Source organism: Triticum aestivum, chromosome 2D (genome assembly GCF_018294505.1).
Source record: "Triticum aestivum cultivar Chinese Spring chromosome 2D, IWGSC CS RefSeq v2.1, whole genome shotgun sequence".
Lineage (NCBI taxonomy): Eukaryota > Viridiplantae > Streptophyta > Magnoliopsida > Poales > Poaceae > Triticum > Triticum aestivum.
The window spans coordinates 591,431,625-591,439,277 of NC_057799.1; positions in this window are offsets into that span (position 1 = coordinate 591,431,625).

A 7,653-nucleotide genomic window follows, 5' to 3' on the forward strand; every position below is an offset into this window, starting at 1 on the left:
AAAAAGAACTTGCATGACATCTTTTGTTCTATCCTCCCGTGGCAGCGGGGTCCTATTGGAAACTAAGGGATATTAAGGCCTCCTTTTAATAGAGTACTGGACCAAAGCATTAACACTTAGTGAATACATGAACTCCTCAAACTACGGTCATCACCGGGAGTGGTCCCGATTATTGTCACTTCGGGATTGCCGGATCATAACACATAGTAGGTGACTATTGACTTGCAAGATAGGATCAAGAACTCACATATATTCATGAAAACAGAATAGGTTCGGATTTAAAATCATGGCACTCGGGCCCTAGTGACAAGCATTAAGCATAGCAAAGTCATAGCAACATCAATCTTAGAACATAATGGATACTAGGGATCAAACCCTAACAAAACTAACTCGATTACATGGTAAATCTCATCCAACCCATCACCGTCCAGCTAGCCTACGATGGAATTACTCACGCACGGCGGTGAGCATTATGAAATTGGTGATGGAGGATGGTTGATGATGACGACGGCAACGGATTCCCCTCTCCGGAGCCCCGAACGGACTCCAGATTAGCCCTTCCGAGAGAGATTAGGGCTTGGCGGCGGCTCCGTATCATAAAACGCGCTGAATCCTTCTCTCTGATTTTTTTCTCCCCGAACGTGAATATATGGAGTTGGAGTTGAGGTCGGTGGAGCCTCAGGGGGCCCACGAGACAGGGGGCGCACCCAGGGGGCAGGCGTGCCCCCCACCCTCGTGGACAGGGTGTGGGCCCCCTCGTGGATAGGGTATTTTTTATAAATTTCAAAAATATTCTCCGTGAAGTTTCAGGTCATTCCGAGAACTTTTATTTCTGCATAAAAATAACACCATGGCAATTCTGCTAAAAACAGCGTCAGTCCGGGTTAGTTCCATTCAAATCATGCAAGTTAGAGTCCAAAACAAGGGCAAAAGTGTTTGGAAAAGTAGATATGTTGGAGACGTATCAACTCCCCCAAGCTTAAACCTTTGCTTGTCCTGAAGCAATTTAGTTGATAAACTGAAAGTAATAAAGAAAAAAATTTACAAACTCTGTTTGCTCTTATTGTTGTAAATATGTAAAGCCAACATTCAAGTTTCCAGCAAAGATTATGAACTAACCATATTCACGATAACACTTAGGTCTCATGTTTACTCATATCAATGACATAATCAACTAGCGAACAATAATAATAAATCTCGGATGACAACACTTTCTCAAAACAATCATAATATGATATGACAAGATGGTATCTCGCTAGCCCTTTCTGAAACCGCAAAACATAAATGCAGAGCACCTCTGAAGATCAAGGACTGACTAAACATTGTAATTCATGGTAAAAGAGATCCAGTCACAGTCATACTCAATGTAAATTAATAGCAATGCATACAAATGACAGTGGTGCTCTCCAACTGGTGCTTTTTAATAAGAGGATGATGACTCAACATAAAAGTAAATAGATAGGCCCTTCGCAGAGGGAAGCAGGGATTTGTAGAGGTGCCAGAGCTCGAGTTTTGAAATAGAGATAAATAATATTTTGAGTGGCATACTTTCATTGTCAACATAACAACCAAGAGATCTCGATATGTTCCATGCTACACACATTATAGGCAGTTCCCAAACAGAATGGTAAAGTTTATACTCCCCCTCCACCAACAAACATCAATCAATGGCTTGTCCGAAACAACGGGTGCCTCCAACTAACAACAATCCTGGAGGAGTTTTGTTTGCAATTATTTTGATTTGATTTGAGCATGGGACTGGGCATCCCGGTTACCGGCCATGTTCTCGTGAATGATGAGCGGAGTCCACTCATCTTGAGAATAACCCACCTAACATGGAATATATAGACAGCCCTAGTTGATACATGAGCTATTTGAGCATACAAAATAGAATTTCATTTGAAGGTTTAGAGTTTGGCACATACAAATTTACTTGGAACGGCAGGTAAATACCGCATATAGGAAGGTATGATGGACTCATATGGAATAACTTTGGGGTTTATGGAAGTGGATGCACAAGCAGTATTCCCTCTTAGTACAAGTGAAGGCTAGAAAGAGACTGGGAAGCGACCAAACATTATAAACTCCTAGCTAATTAAGCATGGCATGAGCAACTATAATCTCTAGTTGTCATTGTAAACATGTTTCCTTCATAATTGGCTGAATCAGGAACGATGAACTAATCATATTTACAAAATCAAGATAGGTCGAGTTCATACCAGCTTCTCTCATCTCAATCAGTCCATCATATATCGTCATTATTACCTTTCACTCGCACGACCGAACGGTGTGTATAATAATAATAGTGCACGTGCATTGGACTAAGTCGGAATCTGCAAGCATTTAATACAAGGGAGAAGACAAGGTAATATGGGCTCTTAGTTAAATCAACAATAATGCATATGCGAGCCACTCAACATTTTCATCATGGTCTTCTCCTCTCGACCCCCAAAGAAAAGAAAAGAAATAAAACTATTTACACGGGAAAGCTCCCAACAAGCAAAAGAAGAACGAGAAATCTTTTTGGGTTTTCTTTTAATTACTACTACAAGCATGGAAAGTAAACTAGCTGAAAGCTATAACTATTTTTTTTGGTTTTTCTTAAGGTTTTTCAAACACACAAGAAGAAGGCCAAGAAAAGAAAATAAACTAGCATGGATAGTACAATGAAAAAGTATGAGCACCGACAACTAGAATGAGTGTGTGAACATGAATGTAATGTCGGTGAGAAATACGTACTCCCCCAAGCTTAGGCTTTTGGCCAAAGTTGGTCTATGCCCACTGCTGGCCTGGCGGATATCCAAAGTCATAGCTGGGATCGTACTAAGATGCAGCAGCTACTGCCTGACGGGATGCAGCTCGGAGGCGAGCTGCCTCCGTCCTCCTTTCATACTCGTTCGCCTCCTCCCTAGTTATAACATATCTCCTTTTTGCCTAAAAGTCAAAGAAAGTAGGAGCAGGGAGAGCAACATGGACAGTGCGACGTCTGTCAAAGATTAGTCGGTACTGGAGAGGCTGTTCGTTTCTCTCAACAAATTGATGGCGAACCATAGCATTATAATCTAGATAAGCAGGAGGTAATTCCATATCATTTACATGTATGGGTACATTAAGATAACTAGCTACACGAGTTACATAAATTCCACCAAACAAATCTCCACTTATACTGTTAAGATGCAACCTTCGTGCAACAATGGCCCCCAAGTTATATTGTTTGTCACCTAATACTGCACTCTTGAGGACACTAAGATCTGGAACGCACATGTGATAAGCCTCATCTTTACCGTTAATGCATCTACCTATAAAGAGAGAAAAATAATGTATGGAAGGGAAATGAATGCTCCCTATGGTAGCTTGTGTAATTTCTCTAGATTCCCCCACGGTGATACTAGCAAGAAAGTCTTTATATTCAGATTTGCGAGGTTCACTAACATTGCCCCACTGCGGGAGTTTACAAGCAGTATTAAAATCTTCTAGGTCCATGGTATATGATTTATCATATAGGTCAAATAAAACATTGTGAGAATTGCGCGAGGATGTAAATTTAAACCTTCTTACAAAGGAATTAGTTAGGTAGTAGTGTTGCGGGCACTTATCTGACACGAAGCCCTCAAGATCAGCGTTACGCACATACGCGTCAAATTCATCCTTGATGCCTGCTTGGACCATAAACTCCTCTGACGGCCATTCACAAGGCCGCACTTGAGCTTCCCTCGGTGGTTCATCGTCTGGCTCACGTATCGCTAGCCTTGGTCCTTGCTTCCTTAAGGAACCACCTTGGTATATTTTCCTAAACATTTTTCTTTCTCTGAAAAATTTCTGAAATTTTTAGTGACTCATATAAAAGTGAACCAAACTCAACAAAATTGATAGCAACTACTCTCACAAGTGCCTAGAGACTTTATCATGCATTAGAACTACTTGAAACCATATAAATTTGACATGCAAGCTCAAGAACAGGGTCACCTTAGCAGCAAAAATTTGCAATAAATAAAGCACTAGAACAAAAACTATTTGGACCATTGGAGGAGTCACATACCGAAGAACAATCCCCCAAAACAGTTTTGTGAATGGAGCTTGAGCAAAGAGATCGAAAATCGCAGCAAGATGAGCTAGAACACGGGTTTGAGCTATGGGAGGATTTTTTTCTAGAGGAAGATGAAGTGTGTGGGTGCTGGAATAAGTGGAGGGGGCCACGTGGGGTCCAAGAGGTAGGGGCACGCCAGGGGGTGGGCGCGCCCTGCACCCTCGTGGCCAATTGGTGGAGCCCCCTGGTGTGTTCTCAGTGCCAGATATTCTTAAATATTCTACAAAAAATCATATTTCATTTTCAGGACATTTGGAGAACTTTTATTTTTGGGGTATTTTCTATTGCAAGGATAATTCAGAAAACTGACAGAAAATACTATTTTTGCTTTATTTAATCTAAATAATAGAAAGTAAAAGGAGGGTACAGAGGGTTGTGCTTTCTAACTTCATCCATCTCATGCTTATCAAAAGGAATCCACTAACAAGGTTGATCAAGTCTTGTTAACAAACTCTTTCCAAATAACATGAAACCAGAGAAATTTCGAATAACACTAGGTTACCTCAACGAGGATATGCACGTCCCCAACAATAAAAATATCATAGTTCTTCTTGACAGTAGGGAGAGGAAATTCAAAACCTCCAATAGTAATTGTTGAAATTTTTCCAATAGAATTGATACTGTGGGCTTGAGGTTGTTTCGTCGGAAAGTGTACCGTATGCTCATTACCATTAACATGAAAAGTGACATTGCCTTTGTTGCAATCAATAACAGCCCCTGTAGTATTCAAAAAGGGTCTACCAAGAATAATAGACATACTATCGTCCTCGGGAATATCAAAAATAACAAAGTCCGTTAAAATAGTAACATTTGCAACCACAACAGGCACATCCTCACAAATACCGACAGGTATAGCAGTTGATTTATCGGCCATTTGCAAAGATATTTCAGTAGGTGTCAACTTATTCAAATCAAATCTACGATATAAAGAGAGAGGCATAACACTAACACCGGCTCCAAGATCACATAAAGTAGTTTTAACATAGTTTCTTTTAATGGAACATAGTATAGTTGGTACTCCTGGATCTCGTAGTTTCTTTGGTATTCCACCTTTAAAAGTATAATTGGCAAGCATGGTGGAAATTTCAGCTTCCGGTATCTTTCTTTTATTTGTAACAATATCTTTCATATACTTAACATAAGGATTCATTTTAAGCATATCAGTCAAACGCATACGCAAAAAGATAGGTCTAATCATTTCAGCAAAGCACTCAAAATCCTCATCATCCTTTTTCCTGGATGGTTTAGGAGGAAAAGGCATGGGTTTCTGAACCATGGTTCTCTTTCTTTACCGTGCTTCCTAGCAACGAAGTCTCTCTTATCATAACGTTGATTCTTTGATTGTGGGTTATCAAGATCAACAGCAGGTTCAATCTCTACATCATTGTTATTGCTAGGTTGAGCATCAACATGAGCATCATCACTAACATTATCCCTAGGTTCATGTTCATTACCAGATTGTGTTTCAGCATCAGAAATAGAAATATCATTGGGATTCTCAGGTGTGTCAAAAACAGGTTCACTAGAAGCATGCAAAGTCCTATCATTTTTCTTTTTCTTCTTCTTAGAAGGACTAGGTGCATCAACATTAGTTCTCTGAGAATCTTGCTCAACTCTCTTAGGGTGGCCTTCAGGATACAATGGTTCCTGAGTCATTTTACCCCCTCCAGTCACAAATTTAACAACATTATCATTTTTCTTGTTATTTAATTCATTGAGCAAATCATTTTGTGCTTTAAGTACTTGTTCTACCTGAGTGGTAACCATAGAAGCATGTTTACTAAGAAGTTTAAGTTCACCTTTAACTCTAGAAATATAATCAATCAAGTGTTCAATCATATAAGCATTACGTTTCAATTGTCTACCAACATAAGCATTGAAGTTTTCTTGTTTAACAATAAAATTATCAAACTCATCCAAGCATTGGCTAGCAGACTTATTACGAGGAATATCACCTTCATCAAATCTATAGAGAGAATTTACCTTTACTACCTGTGTCGGGTTATCAAGACCATGTATTTCTTCAATAGGTGGTAAATTCTTAACATCTTTAGCTTTAATACCCTTTTCTTTCATAGATTTCTTTGCCTCTTGCATATCTTCAGGACTGAGAAATAGGATACCCCTTTTCTTCGGGGTTGGCTTAGGAGTTTGTTTAGGAAGTGTCCAATCATTATCATTACTCAATATATTATTCAATAGCAATTCAGCTTGCTCAACAGTTCTTTCCCTGAAAACACAACCGGCACAACTATCCAGGTGGTCTCTGGAAGCATCGGTTAGTCCATTATAAAAGATATCAAGTATTTCATTTTCCTTGAGAGGATGACCAGGCAAATCATTAAGTAATCGGAGAAGCCTCCCCAAAGCTTGTGGGAGACTCTCTTCTTCAATTTGCACAAAATTATATATTTCCCTTAAAGCAGCTTGTTTCTTATAAGCGGGGAAATATTTAGCAGAGAAGTAATAAATCATATCCTGGGGACTACGCACACAACCAGGATCAAGAGAATTATACCATATTTTAGCATCACCCCTTAATGAGAACGGAAATAACTTAAGGATATAGTAGTAACGAATTTTTTCCTCATGAGTGAATAGGGTGGCTATATCATTCAGTTTAGTAAGATGTGCCACAACAGTTTCAGATTCATAGCCATAAAAAGGATCGGATTCAACCAAAGTAATTAACTTAGGATCGACAGAGAAATCATAATCCTTATCAGAAATACAGATAGGTGAAGTAGCAAAAGCATGGTCATATTTCATTCTAGCATTCGAAGACTTTTCTTTCAGCTTAGCTAACAATTTCTTAAGATCGTATCTATCTTTGCAAGCAAAAAAATCTCTAGCAGTTTCTTCATCCATAGCATAACCCTCAGGCACATCAGGCAATTCATATCTAGGGGGAGAATCTTCATCATCACTTTCATCAATATTATCTGTTTCAATAATTTCATTCTCTCTAACCCTAGCAAGTTGTTCATCAAGAAATTCACCTAATGGCACCGTATTATCAAGCATAGAAGTAGTTTCATCATAAGTATCATGCAAAGCAGAAGTGGCATCATCAATAACATGCGACATATCATAATTAATAGCAGGAGTAAGTGTCGCAAGTTTACTCAAAACAGAAGGTGAATCAAGTGCAGAGCTAGATGGCAGTTCCTTACCTCCCCACGTAGTTGAGGGAAAAATCTTGGTTCTTTCATCTTTCAAGTTCCTCATAGTGATCAACAGATATAAATCCCAAGTGACTCAAAGAATAGAGCTATGCTCCCCGGCAACGACGCCAGAAAATAGTCTTGATAACCCACAAGTATAGGGGATCACAACAGTTTTCGAGGGTAGAGTATTCAACCCAAATTTATTGATTCGACACAAGGGGAGCCAAAGAATATTCTCAAGTATTAGCAGTTGAGTTGTCAATTCAACCACACCTGGAAGACTTAATATCTACAGCAAAGTATTTAGTAGCAAAGTAGTATGGAAGTAACGATAACAGTGGCAAAAGTAACAGTAGCAGTTTTGTAGCAATCGTAACAGTGGCAACGGAAAAGTAACTA